Source organism: Nematostella vectensis, chromosome 5, assembly GCF_932526225.1.
Source record: "Nematostella vectensis chromosome 5, jaNemVect1.1, whole genome shotgun sequence".
Taxonomy (NCBI): Eukaryota; Metazoa; Cnidaria; class Anthozoa; order Actiniaria; family Edwardsiidae; genus Nematostella; species Nematostella vectensis.
The window spans coordinates 16,453,609-16,471,626 of NC_064038.1; the positions used below are offsets into that span (position 1 = coordinate 16,453,609).

Consider the following 18,018-nt stretch of genomic DNA (forward strand, 5'->3'; position numbering starts at 1 on the left):
AAATTTAGATATATGCAAACTGCCTAGAACTCATTAGAAAGCTTGCATTTATTTGGTTATTTTTTTCTTCATCTGAAATCAATCTCGCCGTGATCGTATAGTGGTTAGTACATTACGTAGTGGCCGCAATAACCCAGGTTGGAATCCTGGTCACGGCATCTTTTTCTACCTTACTGGTTCGTCTATTTTACCTCATTTTAATTTGATAAATGTTTATTAATTGGACTGCGTAGAAATGAATGAGTTGAAAGAATGCAGTTTTTATGTTATATTCTTCTCATTTTAGTTAGATTTCTCCTTCCTGAAAATTTATTTTCTTTGATTTAATCAAACGCGCGCAGAGTAGGGGCATGTTATTTTTGCTTTGTTTTCAAATAATTTGAAAATAAAGAAAAGTTTTGTCACATTTTTCTTGTTTCCAAACATTGAACCACATTTAGTCAACGTTTGCTCCTGAGAGTTCTTTTTTCTGCCAAAGATATTCTAATTCATTTGTCAATCATAGATTTCAATAATTCGGTTCTCTTTTGTCCCACATTGACAAGATTTGTATTCTAAAGGGAACTCGTAGTCGTCTTTATCACGGCTAGCTTTGCGCAGTGACATTACCGTAGCTGATGAGGTCCATCCGAGGCGTTGTTATTGCTTATTGAAAACTTTTCCCAATACCCCGCGAGACGACTTGAAACATAGTCGGCTTTGCAATTTTTGTGGGCCCTGCTTAGGGCCACCATTAACAAACAAATGCAAAATAGAACATCTTTAGTAGAAAAGGCCTGGTTATTTGTGTGAGCCTTTTCTGATATGTGAAAATCAATGTATTAAAAACCATAACGTGCTCTTTTTCAAGAATGCAAGATAACCGTTTTCTTGGCAGTTAATGAGAATGTTTCACAATTATGCGTTTGCAGTCAGTTCTTATTTAGAAGAAATTACAAAATAAGCAAACGGCTAAGAGCTCCTTGGAAAGCTACCTTTTATCTCTCTAATTCCTTTCGGCAAAATTTGCTCCAGCAAGCAATAATAAGAGAGTTAGGCGGCGAATAACTTTTATTGGGATATTCCGTTTACCTTATATTCGTTTCAAATGAGGTCACTAGGTAAAATGACTATAAGAAGCAACCCGAAATCCCGTGCGTTGTTGACTTGCTTGATCGGAAACATTCTGAATTTACTGGAACAGAAGGTTTAGATACAATTACTTTTTTTTGCGGAAACAGATCAACATTGATTGAGAGAATCTTTGTCACTTGTGAGGGTTAGAACATTGCGTTGTGGCCGCAATAACCCAGGTTCAAATAATAGTCATGTCATTATTTATTTCAACTTTACTTGTTTGGCTGCTTCGTGTTGTCATGTAAGCCACAATACTAAGTATTGAATCGTACATTTTCTAGAACTAAAATTTAGATATATGCAAACTGCCTAGAACTCATTGAAAGGCTTGCATGTTTTTTTCGCTATTTTGTCTCTATCTGAAATCAATCTCGCCGTGATCGTATAGTGGTTAGTACACTCCTTTCTGGCCGCAATAACTCAGGTTCGAATTCTGGTCACGGCATTTTTTTTTTCAACTTTACTTGTTTGTCTCCATGTTGTTCTATAAGCCCTAATACTGAGTATGCACTCGTACCTTGTTTAAGAGCATAAGCAAAAAGCTTAGAACTCCATATGAAGCTTCCATTTATTTGTCATTTTTTCTTTATCTCAAATCAATCTCGCCGTGATCGTATACTGGTTAGTATATTGCGTTGTGGCTGCAATAACCAAGGTTCGAATAAAAGTCATGTCATTTTTTATTTAAACTTTACTTGTTTGGCTGCTTTGTGTTGTCAGGTAAGCGACAATACTCAGTATAGAATCGTACATTTTCTAAAACTAATATTTAGATATATGCAAACTGCCTAGAACTCATTAGAAAGCTTGCATTTTTTTTGTAATTTTTTTCTTTATCTGAAATCAATCTCGCTGTGATCGTATAATGGTTAGTACATTACGTAGTGGCCGCAATAACCCAGGTTCGAATCCTGGTCACGGCATCTTTTTCTACCTTACTGGTTCGTCTATTTTACCTCGTTTTAATTTGATAAATGTTTATTAATTGGACTGCGTAGAAATGAATGAGTTGAAAGAATGCAGTTTTTATGTTATATTCTTCTCATTTTAGTTAGATTTCTCCTTCCTGAAAATTTATTTTCTTTGATTTAATCAAACGCGCGCAGAGTAGGGGCATGTTATTTTTGCTTTGTTTTCAAATAATTTGAAAATAAAGAAAAGTTTTGTCACATTTTTCTTGTTTCCAAACATTGAACCACATTTAGTCAACGTTTGCTCCTGAGAGTTCTTTTTTCTGCCAAAGATATTCTAATTCATTTGTCAATCATAGATTTTAATAATTCGGTTCTCTGTTGTCCCACATTGACAAGATTTGTATTCCAAAGGGAACTCGTAGTCGTCTTTATCACGGCTAGCTTTGCGCAGTGGCATTACCGTAGCTGATGAGGTCCATCCGAGGCGCGGTTATTGCTGATTGAAAACTTTTCCCAATACCCCGCGAGACGACTTGAAGCATAGTCGGCTTTGCAATTTTTGTGGGCCCTACTTAGGGCCACCATTAACAAACAAATGCAAAATAGAACATCTTTAGTAGAAAAGGCCTGGTTATTTGTGTGAGCCTTTTCTGAAATGTGAAAATCAATGTATTAAAAACCATAACGTGCTCTTTTTCAAGAATGCAAGATAACCGTTTTCTTGGTAGTTAATGTGAATGTTTCACAATTATGCGTTTGCAGTCAGTTCTTATTTAGAAGAAATTACAAAATAAGCAAACGGCTAAGAGCTCCTTGGAAAGCTACCTTTTATCTCTCCAATTCCTTTGGGCAAAATTTGCTCCAGCAAGCAATAATAAGAGAGTTAGGCGGCGAATAACTTTTATTGGGCTATTCCGTTTACCTTATATTCGTTTCAAATGAGGTTACTAGGTAAAATGGCTATAAGAAGCAACCCGAAACACCCGTGCGTTGTTGACTTGCTTGATCGGAAACATTCTGAATTTACTGGAACAGAAGGTTTAGATACAATTAGTTTTTTTGGCGGAAACAGATCAACATTGATTGAGAGAATCTTTGTCACTTGGGAGGGTTAGAACATTGCGTTGTGGCCGCAATAACCCAGGTTCAAATAATAGTCATGTAATTATTTATTTTAACTTTACTTGTTTGGCTGCTTTGTGTTGTCGTGTAAGCCACAATACTAAGTATTGAATCGTACATTTTCTAGAACTAAAATTTAGATATATGCAAACTCATTAAAAAGCTTGCATTTTTTTTCGCTATTTTGTCTCTATCTGAAATCAATCTCGCCGTGATCGTATAGTGGTTAGTACACTCCTTTCTGGCCGCAATAACTCAGGTTCGAATTCTGGTCACGGCATTTTTTTTTTCAACTTCACTTGTTTGTCTTCATGTTGTTCTATAAGCCCTAATACTGAGTATGCACTCGTACCTTGTTTAAGAGCATAAGCAAAAAGCTTAGAACTCCATATGAAGCTTCCATTTATTTGTCATTTTTTCTTTTTCTCAAATCAATCTCGCCGTGATCGTATACTGGTTAGTACATTGCGTTGTGGCTGCAATAACCAAGGTTCGAATAAAAGTCATGTCATTTTTTATTTAAACTTTACTTGTTTGGCTGCTTTGTGTTGTCAGGTAAGCGACAATACTCAGTATAGAATCGTACATTTTCTAAAACTAATATTTAGATATATGCAAACTGCCTAGAACTCATTAGAAAGCTTGCATTTTTTTTGTTATTTTTTTCTTTATCTGAAATCAATCTCAGATTTGTATTCCAAAGGGAACTCGTAGTCGTCCTTATCACGGCTAGCTTTGCGCAGTGGCATTACCGTATCTGATGAGGTCCATCCGAGGCGCGGTTATTGCTGATTGAAAACGTTTCCCAATACCCCGCGAGACGACTTGAAACATAGTCGGCTTTGCAATTTTTGTGGGCCCTATTTAGGGCCACCATTAACAAACAAATGCAAAATAGAACATCTTTAGTAGAAAAGGCCTGGTTATTTGTGTGAGCCTTTTCTGATATGTGAAAATCAATGTATTAAAAACCATAACGTGCTCTTTTTCAAGAATGCAAGATAACCGTTTTCTTGGTAGTTAATGAGAATGTTTCACAATTATGCGTTTGCAGTCAGTTCTTATTTAGAATAAATTACAAAATAAGCAAACGGCTAAGAGCTCCTTGGAAAGCTACCTTTTATCCCTCCAATTCCTTTGTGCAAAATTTGCTCCAGCAAGCAATAATAAGAGAGTTAGGCGGCGAATAACTTTTATTGGGCTATTCCGTTTACCTTATATTCGTTTCAAATGAGGTTCCTAGGTAAAATGACTATAAGAAGCAGCCCGAAATCCCGTGCGTTGTTGACTTGCTTGATCGGAAACATTCTGAATTTACTGGAACAGAAGGTTTAGATACAATTAGTTTTTTTGCGGAAACAGATCAACATTGATTGAGAGAATCTTTGTCACTTGTGAGGGTTAGAACATTGCGTTGTGGCCGCAATAACCCAGGTTCAAATAATAGTCATGTCATTATTTATTTTAACTTTACTTGTTTGGCTGCTTTGTGTTGTCAGGTAAGCCACAATACTAAGTATTGAATCGTACATTTTCTAGAACTAAAATTTAGATATATGCAAACTGCCTAGAACTCATTGAAAGGCTTGCATGTTTTTTTGGCTATTTTGTCTCTATCTGAAATCAATCTCGCCGTGATCGTATAGTGGTTAGTACATTGCGTTGTGGCTGCAATAACCAAGGTTCGAATAAAAGTCATGTCATTTTTTATTTTAACTTTACTTGTTTGGCTGCTTTGTGTTGTCAGGTAAGCCACAATACTCAGTATAGAATCGTACATTTTCTAAAACTAAAATTTAGATATATGCAAACTGCCTAGAACTCATTAGAAAGCTTGCATTTATTTGGTTATTTTTTTCTTCATCTGAAATCAATCTCGCCGTGATCGTATAGTGGTTAGTACATTACGTAGTGGCCGCAATAACCCAGGTTCGAATCCTGGTCACGGCATCTTTTTCTACCTTACTGGTTCGTCTATTTTACCTCATTTTAATTTGATAAATGTTTATTAATTGGACTGCGTAGAAATGAATAAGTTGAAAGAATGCAGTTTTTATGTTATATTCTTCTCATTTTAGTTAGATTTCTCCTTCCTGAAAATTTATTTTCTTTGATTTAATCAAACGCGCGCAGAGTAGGGGCATGTTATTTTTGCTTTGTTTTCAAATAATTTGAAAATAAAGAAAAGTTTTGTCACATTTTTCTTGTTTCCAAACATTGAACCACATTTAGTCAACGTTTGCTCCTGAGAGTTTTTTTTTCTGCCAAAGATATTCTAATTCATTTGTCAATCATAGATTTCAATAATTCGGTTCTCTTTTGTCCCACATTGACAAGATTTGTATTCTAAAGGGAACTCGTAGTCGTCTTTATCACGGCTAGCTTTGCGCAGTGACATTACCGTAGCTGATGAGGTCCATCCGAGGCGTTGTTATTGCTTATTGAAAACTTTTCCCAATACCCCGCGAGACGACTTGAAACATAGTCGGCTTTGCAATTTTTGTGGGCCCTGCTTAGGGCCACCATTAACAAACAAATGCAAAATAGAACATCTTTAGTAGAAAAGGCCTGGTTATTTGTGTGAGCCTTTTCTGATATGTGAAAATCAATGTATTAAAAACCATAACGTGCTCTTTTTCAAGAATGCAAGATAACCGTTTTCTTGGCAGTTAATGAGAATGTTTCACAATTATGCGTTTGCAGTCAGTTCTTATTTAGAAGAAATTACAAAATAAGCAAACGGCTAAGAGCTCCTTGGAAAGCTACCTTTTATCTCTCTAATTCCTTTCGGCAAAATTTGCTCCAGCAAGCAATAATAAGAGAGTTAGGCGGCGAATAACTTTTATTGGGCTATTCCGTTTACCTTATATTCGTTTCAAATGAGGTCACTAGGTAAAATGACTATAAGAAGCAACCCGAAATCCCGTGCGTTGTTGACTTGCTTGATCGGAAACATTCTGAATTTACTGGAACAGAAGGTTTAGATACAATTACTTTTTTTTGCGGAAACAGATCAACATTGATTGAGAGAATCTTTGTCACTTGTGAGGGTTAGAACATTGCGTTGTGGCCGCAATAACCCAGGTTCAAATAATAGTCATGTCATTATTTATTTCAACTTTACTTGTTTGGCTGCTTCGTGTTGTCATGTAAGCCACAATACTAAGTATTGAATCGTACATTTTCTAGAACTAAAATTTAGATATATGCAAACTGCCTAGAACTCATTGAAAGGCTTGCATGTTTTTTTCGCTATTTTGTCTCTATCTGAAATCAATCTCGCCGTGATCGTATAGTGGTTAGTACACTCCTTTCTGGCCGCAATAACTCAGGTTCGAATTCTGGTCACGGCATTTTTTTTTCAACTTTACTTGTTTGTCTCCATGTTGTTCTATAAGCCCTAATACTGAGTATGCACTCGTACCTTGTTTAAGAGCATAAGCAAAAAGCTTAGAACTCCATATGAAGCTTCCATTTATTTGTCATTTTTTCTTTATCTCAAATCAATCTCGCCGTGATCGTATACTGGTTAGTATATTGCGTTGTGGCTGCAATAACCAAGGTTCGAATAAAAGTCATGTCATTTTTTATTTAAACTTTACTTGTTTGGCTGCTTTGTGTTGTCAGGTAAGCGACAATACTCAGTATAGAATCGTACATTTTCTAAAACTAATATTTAGATATATGCAAACTGCCTAGAACTCATTAGAAAGCTTGCATTTTTTTTGTAATTTTTTTCTTTATCTGAAATCAATCTCGCTGTGATCGTATAATGGTTAGTACATTACGTAGTGGCCGCAATAACCCAGGTTCGAATCCTGGTCACGGCATCTTTTTCTACCTTACTGGTTCGTCTATTTTACCTCGTTTTAATTTGATAAATGTTTATTAATTGGACTGCGTAGAAATGAATGAGTTGAAAGAATGCAGTTTTTATGTTATATTCTTCTCATTTTAGTTAGATTTCTCCTTCCTGAAAATTTATTTTCTTTGATTTAATCAAACGCGCGCAGAGTAGGGGCATGTTATTTTTGCTTTGTTTTCAAATAATTTGAAAATAAAGAAAAGTTTTGTCACATTTTTCTTGTTTTCAAACATTGAACCACATTTAGTCAACGTTTGCTCCTGAGAGTTCTTTTTTCTGCCAAAGATATTCTAATTCATTTGTCAATCATAGATTTCAATAATTCGGTTCTCTGTTGTCCCACATTGACAAGATTTGTATTCCAAAGGGAACTCGTAGTCGTCTTTATCACGGCTAGCTTTGCGCAGTGGCATTACCGTAGCTGATGAGGTCCATCCGAGGCGCGGTTATTGCTGATTGAAAACTTTTCCCAATACCCCGCGAGACGACTTGAAGCATAGTCGGCTTTGCAATTTTTGTGGGCCCTACTTAGGGCCACCATTAACAAACAAATGCAAAATAGAACATCTTTAGTAGAAAAGGCCTGGTTATTTGTGTGAGCCTTTTCTGATATGTGAAAATCAATGTATTAAAAACCATAACGTGCTCTTTTTCAAGAATGCAAGATAACCGTTTTCTTGGCAGTTAATGAGAATGTTTCACAATTATGCGTTTGCAGTCAGTTCTTATTTAGAAGAAATTACAAAATAAGCAAACGGCTAAGAGCTCCTTGGAAAGCTACCTTTTATCTTTCTAATTCCTTTCGACAAAATTTGCTCCAGCAAGCAATAATAAGAGAGTTAGGCGGCGAATAACTTTTATTGGGCTATTCCGTTTACCTTATATTCGTTTCAAATGAGGTCACTAGGTAAAATGACTATAAGAAGCAACCCGAAATCCCGTGCGTTGTTGACTTGCTTGATCGGAAACATTCTGAATTTACTGGAACAGAAGGTTTAGATACAATTACTTTTTTTTGCGGAAACAGATCAACATTGATTGAGAGAATCTTTTTCACTTGTGAGGGTTAGAACATTGCGTTGTGGCCGCAATAACCCAGGTTCAAATAATAGTCATGTCATTATTTATTTCAACTTTACTTGTTTGGCTGCTTCGTGTTGTCATGTAAGCCACAATACTAAGTATTGAATCGTACATTTTCTAGAACTAAAATTTAGATATATGCAAACTGCCTAGAACTCATTGAAAGGCTTGCATGTTTTTTTCGCTATTTTGTCTCTATCTGAAATCAATCTCGCCGTGATCGTATAGTGGTTAGTACACTCCTTTCTTGCCGCAATAACTCAGGTTCGAATTCTGGTCACGGCATTTTTTTTTCAACTTTACTTGTTTGTCTCCATGTTGTTCTATAAGCCCTAATACTGAGAATGCACTCGTACCTTGTTTAAGAGCATAAGCAAAAAGCTTAGAACTCCATATGAAGCTTCCATTTATTTGTCATTTTTTCTTTTTCTCAAATCAATCTCGCCGTGATCGTATACTGGTTAGTGCATTGCGTTGTGGCTGCAATAACCAAGGTTCGAATAAAAGTCATGTCATTTTTTATTTAAACTTTACTTGTTTGGCTGCTTTGTGTTGTCAGGTAAGCAACAATACTCAGTATAGAATCGTACATTTTCTAAAACTAATATTTAGATATATGCAAACTGCCTAGAACTCATTAGAAAGCTTGCATTTTTTTTGTTATTTTTTTCTTTATCTGAAATCAATCTCGCTGTGATCGTATAGTGGTTAGTACATTACGTAGTGGCCGCAATAACCCAGGTTCGAATCCTGGTCACGGCATCTTTTTCTACCTTACTGGTTCGTCTATTTTACCTCATTTTAATTTGATAAATGTTTATTAATTGGACTGCGTAGAAATGAATGAGTTGAAAGAATGCAGTTTTTATGTTATATTCTTCTCATTTTAGTTAGATTTCTCCTTCCTGAAAATTTATTTTCTTTGATTTAATCAAACGCGCGCAGAGTAGGGGCATGTTATTTTTGCTTTGTTTTCAAATAATTTGAAAATAAAGAAAAGTTTTGTCACATTTTTCTTATTTCCAAACATTGAACCACATTTAGTCAACGTTTGCTCCTGAGAGTTCTTTTTTCTGCCAAAGATATTCTAATTCATTTGTCAATCATAGATTTCAATAATTCGGTTCTCTTTTGTCCCACATTGACAAGATTTGTATTCTAAAGGGAACTCGTAGTCGTCTTTATCACGGCTAGCTTTGCGCAGTGACATTACCGTAGCTGATGAGGTCCATCCGAGGCGCGGTTATTGCTGATTGAAAACTTTTCCCAATACCCCGCTAGACGACTTGAAACATAGTCGGCTTTGAAATTTTTGTGGGCCCTGCTTAGGGCCACCATTAACAAACAAATGCAAAATAGAACATCTTTAGTAGAAAAGGCCTGGTTATTTGTGTGAGCCTTTTCTGATATGTGAAAATCAATGTATTAAAAACCATAACGTGCTCTTTTTCAAGAATGCAAGATAACCGTTTTCTTGGTAGTTAATGAGAATGTTTCACAATTATGCGTTTGCAGTCAGTTCTTATTTAGAAGAAATTACAAAATAAGCAAACGGCTAAGAGCTCCTTGGAAAGCTACCTTTTATCTCTCCAATCCCTTTGGGCAAAATTTGCTCCAGCAAGCAATAATAAGAGAGTTAGGCGGCGAATAACTTTTATTGGGCTATTCCGTTTACCTTATATTCGTTTCAAATGAGGTTACTAGGTAAAATGGCTATAAGAAGCAACCCGAAATCCCGTGCGTTGTTGACTTGCTTGATCGGAAACATTCTGAATTTACTGGAACAGAAGGTTTAGATACAATTAGTTTTTTTTGCGGAAACAGATCAACATTGATTGAGAGAATCTTTGTCACTTGGGAGGGTTAGAACATTGCGTTGTGGCCGCAATAACCCAGGTTCAAATAATAGTCATGTCATTATTTATTTTAACTTTACTTGTTTGGCTGCTTTGTGTTGTCATGTAAGCCACAATACTAAGTATTGAATCGGACATTTTCTAGAACTAAAATTTAGATATATGCAAACTGCCTAGAACTCATTGAAAGGCTTGCATGTTTTTTTCGCTATTTTGTCTCTATCTGAAATCAATCTCGCCGTGATCGTATAGTGGTTAGTACACTCCTTTCTGGCCGCAATAACTCAGGTTCGAATTCTGGTCACGGCATTTTTTTTTTCAACTTTACTTGTTTGTCTTCATGTTGTTCTATAAGCCCTAATACTGTGTATGCACTCGTACCTTGTTTAAGAGCATAAGCAAAAAGCTTAGAACTCCATATGAAGCTTCCATTTATTTGTCATTTTTTCTTTATCTCAAATCAATCTCGCCGTGATCGTATACTGGTTAGTACATTGCGTTGTGGCTGCAATAACCAAGGTTCGAATAAAAGTCATGTCATTTTTTATTTTAACTTTACTTGTTTGGCTGCTTTGTGTTGTCAGGTAAGCCACAATACTCAGTATAGAATCGTACATTTTCTAAAACTAAAATTTAGATATATGCAAACTGCCTAGAACTCATTAGAAAGCTTGCATTTTTTTTGTTATTTTTTTCTTCATCTGAAATCAATCTCGCCGTGATCGTATAGTGGTTAGTACATTACGTAGTGGCCGCAATAACCCAGGTTGGAATCCTGGTCACGGCATCTTTTTCTACCTTACTGGTTCGTCTATTTTTCCTCATTTTAATTTGATAAATGTTTATTAATTGGACTGCGTAGAAATGAATGTGTTGAAAGAATGCAGTTTTTATGTTATATTCTTCTCATTTTAGTTAGATTTCTCCTTCCTGAAAATTTATTTTCTTTGATTTAATCAAACGCGCGCAGAGTAGGGGCATGTTATTTTTGCTTTGTTGTCAAATAATTTGAAAATAAAGAAAAGTTTTGTCACATTTTTCTTGTTTCCAAACATTGAACCACATTTAGTCAACGTTTGCTCCTGAGAGTTCTTTTTTCTGCCAAAGATATTCTAATTCATTTGTCAATCATAGATTTCAATAATTCGTTTCTCTTTTGTCCCACATTGACAAGATTTGTATTCTAAAGGGAACTCGTAGTCGTCTTTATCACGGCTAGCTTTGCGCAGTGACATCACCGTAGCTGATGAGGTCCATCCGAGGCGCGGTTATTGCTGATTGAAAACTTTTTTCAATACCCCGCGAGACGACTTGAAACATAGTCGGCTTTGCAATTATTGTGGGCCCTACTTAGGGCCACCATTAACAAACAAATGCAAAATAGAACATCTTTAGTAGAAAAGGCCTGGATATTTGTGTGAGCCTTTTCTGATATGTGAAAATCAATGTATTAAAAACCATAACGTGCTCTTTTTCAAGAATGCAAGATAACCGTTTTCTTGGTAGTTAATGAGAATGTTTCACAATTATGCGTTTGCAGTCAGTTCTTATTTAGAAGAAATTACAAAATAAGCAAACGGCTAAGAGCTCCTTGGAAAGCTACCTTTTATCTCTCCAATTCCTTTGGGCAAAATTTGCTCCAGCAAGCAATAATAAGAGAGTTAGGCGGCGAATAACTTTTATTGGGCTATTCCGTTTACCTTATATTCGTTTCAAATGAGGTTACTAGGTAAAATGGCTATAAGAAGCAACCCGAAATCCCGTGCGTTGTTGACTTGCTTGATCGGAAACATTCTGAATTTACTGGAACAGAAGGTTTAGATACAATTAGTTTTTTTTGCGGAAACAGATCAACATTGATTGAGAGAATCTTTGTCACTTGGGAGGGTTAGAACATTGCGTTGTGGCCGCAATAACCCAGGTTCAAATAATAGTCATGTCATTATTTATTTTAACTTTACTTGTTTGGCTGCTTTGTGTTGTCATGTAAGCCACAATACTAAGTATTGAATCGTACATTTTCTAGAACTAAAATTTAGATATATGCAAACTGCCTAGAACTCATTGAAAGGCTTGCATGTTTTTTTCGCTATTTTGTCTCTATCTGAAATCAATCTCGCCGTGATCGTATAGTGGTTAGTACACTCCTTTCTGGCCGCAATAACTCAGGTTCGAATTCTGGTCACGGCATTTTTTTTTTCAACTTTACTTGTTTGTCTTCATGTTGTTCTATAAGCCCTAATACTGTGTATGCACTAGTACCTTGTTTAAGAGCATAAGCAAAAAGCTTAGAACTCCATATGAAGCTTCCATTTATTTGTCATTTTTTCTTTATCTCAAATCAATCTCGCCGTGATCGTATACTGGTTAGTACATTGCGTTGTGGCTGCAATAACCAAGGTTCGAATAAAAGTCATGTCATTTTTTATTTTAACTTTACTTGTTTGGCTGCTTTGTGTTGTCAGGTAAGCGACAATACTCAGTATAGAATCGTACATTTTCTAAAACTAAAATTTAGATATATGCAAACTGCCTAGAACTCATTAGAAAGCTTGCATTTTTTTTGTTATTTTTTTCTTTATCTGAAATCAATCTCGCTGTGATCGTATAGTGGTTAGTACATTACGTAGTGGCCGCAATAACCCAGGTTCGAATACTGGTCACGGCATCTTTTTCTACCTTACTGGTTCGTCTATTTTACCTCATTTTAATTTGATAAATGTTTATTAATTGGACTGCGTAGAAATGAATGAGTTGAAAGAATGCAGTTTTTATGTTATATTCTTCTCATTTTAGTTAGATTTCTCCTTCCTGAAAATTTATTTTCTTTGATTTAATCAAACGCGCGCAGAGTAGGGGCATGTTATTTTTGCTTTTTTTTTCAAATAATTTGAAAATAAAGAAACGTTTTGTCACATTTTTCTTGTTTCCAAACATTGAATCTCATTTAGTCAACGTTTGCTCCTGAGAGTTCTTTTTTCTGCCAAAGATATTCTAATTCATTTGTCAATCATAGATTTCAATAATTCGGTTCTCTTTTGTCCCACATTGACAAGATTTGTATTCTAAAGGGAACTCGTAGTCGTCTTTATCACGGCTAGCTTTGCGCAGTGACATTACCGTAGCTGATGAGGTCCATCCGAGGCGTTGTTATTGCTTATTGAAAACTTTTCCCAATACCCCGCGAGACGACTTGAAACATAGTCGGCTTTGCAATTTTTGTGGGCCCTGCTTAGGGCCACCATTAACAAACAAATGCAAAATAGAACATCTTTAGTAGAAAAGGCCTGGTTATTTGTGTGAGCCTTTTCTGATATGTGAAAATCAATGTATTAAAAACCATAACGTGCTCTTTTTCAAGAATGCAAGATAACCGTTTTCTTGGCAGTTAATGAGAATGTTTCACAATTATGCGTTTGCAGTCAGTTCTTATTTAGAAGAAATTACAAAATAAGCAAACGGCTAAGAGCTCCTTGGAAAGCTACCTTTTATCTCTCTAATTCCTTTCGGCAAAATTTGCTCCAGCAAGCAATAATAAGAGAGTTAGGCGGCGAATAACTTTTATTGGGCTATTCCGTTTACCTTATATTCGTTTCAAATGAGGTTCCTAGGTAAAATGACTATAAGAAGCAGCCCGAAATCCCGTGCGTTGTTGACTTGCTTGATCGGAAACATTCTGAATTTACTGGAACAGAAGGTTTAGATACAATTAGTTTTTTTGCGGAAACAGATCAACATTGATTGAGAGAATCTTTGTCACTTGGGAGGGTTAGAACATTGCGTTGTGGCCGCAATAACCCAGGTTCAAATAATAGTCATGTCATTATTTATTTTAACTTTACTTGTTTGGCTGCTTTGTGTTGTCAGGTAAGCCACAATACTAAGTATTGAATCGTACATTTTCTAGAACTAAAATTTAGATATATGCAAACTGCCTAGAACTCATTGAAAGGCTTGCATGTTTTTTTGGCTATTTTGTCTCTATCTGAAATCAATCTCGCCGTGATCGTATAGTGGTTAGTACATTGCGTTGTGGCTGCAATAACCAAGGTTCGAATAAAAGTCATGTCATTTTTTATTTTAACTTTACTTGTTTGGCTGCTTTGTGTTGTCAGGTAAGCCACAATACTCAGTATAGAATCGTACATTTTCTAAAACTAAAATTTAGATATATGCAAACTGCCTAGAACTCATTAGAAAGCTTGCATTTATTTGGGTATTTTTTTCTTCATCTGAAATCAATCTCGCCGTGATCGTATAGTGGTTAGTACATTACGTAGTGGCCGCAATAACCCAGGTTCGAATCCTGGTCACGGCATCTTTTTCTACCTTACTGGTTCGTCTATTTTACCTCATTTTAATTTGATAAATGTTTATTAATTGGACTGCGTAGAAATGAATGAGTTGAAAGAATGCAGTTTTTATGTTATATTCTTCTCATTTTAGTTAGATTTCTCCTTCCTGAAAATTTATTTTCTTTGATTTAATCAAACGCGCGCAGAGTAGGGGCATGTTATTTTTGCTTTGTTTTCAAATAATTTGAAAATAAAGAAAAGTTTTGTCACATTTTTCTTGTTTCCAAACATTGAACCACATTTAGTCAACGTTTGCTCCTGAGAGTTCTTTTTTCTGCCAAAGATATTCTAATTCATTTGTCAATCATAGATTTCAATAATTCGGTTCTCTTTTGTCCCACATTGACAAGATTTGTATTCTAAAGGGAACTCGTAGTCGTCTTTATCACGGCTAGCTTTGCGCAGTGACATTACCGTAGCTGATGAGGTCCATCCGAGGCGTTGTTATTGCTTATTGAAAACTTTTCCCAATACCCCGCGAGACGACTTGAAACATAGTCGGCTTTGCAATTTTTGTGGGCCCTGCTTAGGGCCACCATTAACAAACAAATGCAAAATAGAACATCTTTAGTAGAAAAGGCCTGGTTATTTGTGTGAGCCTTTTCTGATATGTGAAAATCAATGTATTAAAAACCATAACGTGCTCTTTTTCAAGAATGCAAGATAACCGTTTTCTTGGCAGTTAATGAGAATGTTTCACAATTATGCGTTTGCAGTCAGTTCTTATTTAGAAGAAATTACAAAATAAGCAAACGGCTAAGAGCTCCTTGGAAAGCTACCTTTTATCTCTCTAATTCCTTTCGGCAAAATTTGCTCCAGCAAGCAATAATAAGAGAGTTAGGCGGCGAATAACTTTTATTGGGCTATTCCGTTTACCTTATATTCGTTTCAAATGAGGTCACTAGGTAAAATGACTATAAGAAGCAACCCGAAATCCCGTGCGTTGTTGACTTGCTTGATCGGAAACATTCTGAATTTACTGGAACAGAAGGTTTAGATACAATTACTTTTTTTTGCGGAAACAGATCAACATTGATTGAGAGAATCTTTGTCACTTGTGAGGGTTAGAACATTGCGTTGTGGCCGCAATAACCCAGGTTCAAATAATAGTCATGTCATTATTTATTTCAACTTTACTTGTTTGGCTGCTTCGTGTTGTCATGTAAGCCACAATACTAAGTATTGAATCGTACATTTTCTAGAACTAAAATTTAGATATATGCAAACTGCCTAGAACTCATTGAAAGGCTTGCATGTTTTTTTCGCTATTTTGTCTCTATCTGAAATCAATCTCGCCGTGATCGTATAGTGGTTAGTACACTCCTTTCTGGCCGCAATAACTCAGGTTCGAATTCTGGTCACGGCATTTTTTTTTCAACTTTACTTGTTTGTCTCCATGTTGTTCTATAAGCCCTAATACTGAGTATGCACTCGTACCTTGTTTAAGAGCATAAGCAAAAAGCTTAGAACTCCATATGAAGCTTCCATTTATTTGTCATTTTTTCTTTATCTCAAATCAATCTCGCCGTGATCGTATACTGGTTAGTATATTGCGTTGTGGCTGCAATAACCAAGGTTCGAATAAAAGTCATGTCATTTTTTATTTAAACTTTACTTGTTTGGCTGCTTTGTGTTGTCAGGTAAGCGACAATACTCAGTATAGAATCGTACATTTTCTAAAACTAATATTTAGATATATGCAAACTGCCTAGAACTCATTAGAAAGCTTGCATTTTTTTTGTAATTTTTTTCTTTATCTGAAATCAATCTCGCTGTGATCGTATAATGGTTAGTACATTACGTAGTGGCCGCAATAACCCAGGTTCGAATCCTGGTCACGGCATCTTTTTCTACCTTACTGGTTCGTCTATTTTACCTCGTTTTAATTTGATAAATGTTTATTAATTGGACTGCGTAGAAATGAATGAGTTGAAAGAATGCAGTTTTTATGTTATATTCTTCTCATTTTAGTTAGATTTCTCCTTCCTGAAAATTTATTTTCTTTGATTTAATCAAACGCGCGCAGAGTAGGGGCATGTTATTTTTGCTTTGTTTTCAAATAATTTGAAAATAAAGAAAAGTTTTGTCACATTTTTCTTGTTTCCAAACATTGAACCACATTTAGTCAACGTTTGCTCCTGAGAGTTCTTTTTTCTGCCAAAGATATTCTAATTCATTTGTCAATCATAGATTTCAATAATTCGGTTCTCTGTTGTCCCACATTGACAAGATTTGTATTCCAAAGGGAACTCGTAGTCGTCTTTATCACGGCTAGCTTTGCGCAGTGGCATTACCGTAGCTGATGAGGTCCATCCGAGGCGCGGTTATTGCTGATTGAAAACTTTTCCCAATACCCCGCGAGACGACTTGAAGCATAGTCGGCTTTGCAATTTTTGTGGGCCCTACTTAGGGCCACCATTAACAAACAAATGCAAAATAGAACATCTTTAGTAGAAAAGGCCTGGATATTTGTGTGAGCCTTTTCTGATATGTGAAAATCAATGTATTAAAAACCATAACGTGCTCTTTTTCAAGAATGCAAGATAACCGTTTTCTTGGTAGTTAATGAGAATGTTTCACAATTATGCGTTTGCAGTCAGTTCTTATTTAGAAGAAATTACAAAATAAGCAAACGGCTAAGAGCTCCTTGGAAAGCTACCTTTTATCTCTCCAATTCCTTTGGGCAAAATTTGCTCCAGCAAGCAATAATAAGAGAGTTAGGCGGCGAATAACTTTTATTGGGCTATTCCGTTTACCTTATATTCGTTTCAAATGAGGTTACTAGGTAAAATGGCTATAAGAAGCAACCCGAAATCCCGTGCGTTGTTGACTTGCTTGATCGGAAACATTCTGAATTTACTGGAACAGAAGGTTTAGATACAATTACTTTTTTTTGCGGAAACAGATCAACATTGATTGAGAGAATCTTTGTCACTTGGGAGGGTTAGAACATTGCGTTGTGGCCGCAATAACCCAGGTTCAAATAATAGTCATGTCATTATTTATTTTAACTTTACTTGTTTGGCTGCTTTGTGTTGTCATGTAAGCCACAATACTAAGTATTGAATCGTACATTTTCTAGAACTAAAATTTAGATATATGCAAACTGCCTAGAACTCATTGAAAGGCTTGCATGTTTTTTTCGCTATTTTGTCTCTATCTGAAATCAATCTCGCCGTGATCGTATAGTGGTTAGTACACTCCTTTCTGGCCGCAATAACTCAGGTTCGAATTCTGGTCACGGCATTTTTTTTTTCAACTTTACTTGTTTGTCTTCATGTTGTTCTATAAGCCCTAATACTGTGTATGCACTCGTACCTTGTTTAAGAGCATAAGCAAAAAGCTTAGAACTCCATATGAAGCTTCCATTTATTTGTCATTTTTTCTTTATCTCAAATCAATCTCGCCGTGATCGTATACTGGTTAGTACATTGCGTTGTGGCTGCAATAACCAAGGTTCGAATAAAAGTCATGTCATTTTTTATTTTAACTTTACTTGTTTGGCTGCTTTGTGTTGTCAGGTAAGCGACAATACTCAGTATAGAATCGTACATTTTCTAAAACTAAAATTTAGATATATGCAAACTGCCTAGAACTCATTAGAAAGCTTGCATTTTTTTTTGTTATTTTTTTCTTTATCTGAAATCAATCTCGCTGTGATCGTATAGTGGTTAGTACATTACGTAGTGGCCGCAATAACCCAGGTT

At 35.8% G+C, this 18,018-nt stretch overlaps 10 non-coding genes across 10 annotated transcripts; all 10 read left to right on the top strand.

The window, feature by feature from the left end:
* The first annotated feature begins 588 nt into the window (after positions 1–588).
* Positions 589–727, top strand: LOC125567189. Its single transcript, XR_007311713.1, has one exon. It is a non-coding gene; the product is annotated as a U4 spliceosomal RNA (small nuclear RNA).
* A 1,742-nt stretch (positions 728–2,469) lies between these two features.
* On the top strand, positions 2,470–2,608 carry LOC125567114. The gene has a single exon (XR_007311638.1). It is a non-coding gene; the product is annotated as a U4 spliceosomal RNA (small nuclear RNA).
* Positions 2,609–3,883: 1,275 nt separating this feature from the next.
* Positions 3,884–4,022, top strand: LOC125567158. The gene has a single exon (XR_007311682.1). It is a non-coding gene; the product is annotated as a U4 spliceosomal RNA (small nuclear RNA).
* A 1,510-nt stretch (positions 4,023–5,532) lies between these two features.
* Positions 5,533–5,671, top strand: LOC125567190. The gene has a single exon (XR_007311714.1). It is a non-coding gene; the product is annotated as a U4 spliceosomal RNA (small nuclear RNA).
* A 1,741-nt stretch (positions 5,672–7,412) lies between these two features.
* On the top strand, positions 7,413–7,551 carry LOC125567115. The gene has a single exon (XR_007311639.1). It is a non-coding gene; the product is annotated as a U4 spliceosomal RNA (small nuclear RNA).
* A 1,741-nt stretch (positions 7,552–9,292) lies between these two features.
* Positions 9,293–9,431, top strand: LOC125567172. Its single transcript, XR_007311696.1, has one exon. It is a non-coding gene; the product is annotated as a U4 spliceosomal RNA (small nuclear RNA).
* Positions 9,432–11,173: 1,742 nt separating this feature from the next.
* Positions 11,174–11,312, top strand: LOC125567182. Its single transcript, XR_007311706.1, has one exon. It is a non-coding gene; the product is annotated as a U4 spliceosomal RNA (small nuclear RNA).
* Positions 11,313–13,055: 1,743 nt separating this feature from the next.
* Positions 13,056–13,194, top strand: LOC125567191. The gene has a single exon (XR_007311715.1). It is a non-coding gene; the product is annotated as a U4 spliceosomal RNA (small nuclear RNA).
* A 1,510-nt stretch (positions 13,195–14,704) lies between these two features.
* Positions 14,705–14,843, top strand: LOC125567192. The gene has a single exon (XR_007311716.1). It is a non-coding gene; the product is annotated as a U4 spliceosomal RNA (small nuclear RNA).
* Positions 14,844–16,584: 1,741 nt separating this feature from the next.
* LOC125567116 lies at positions 16,585–16,723 on the top strand. Its single transcript, XR_007311640.1, has one exon. It is a non-coding gene; the product is annotated as a U4 spliceosomal RNA (small nuclear RNA).
* Positions 16,724–18,018: the final 1,295 nt, after the last annotated feature.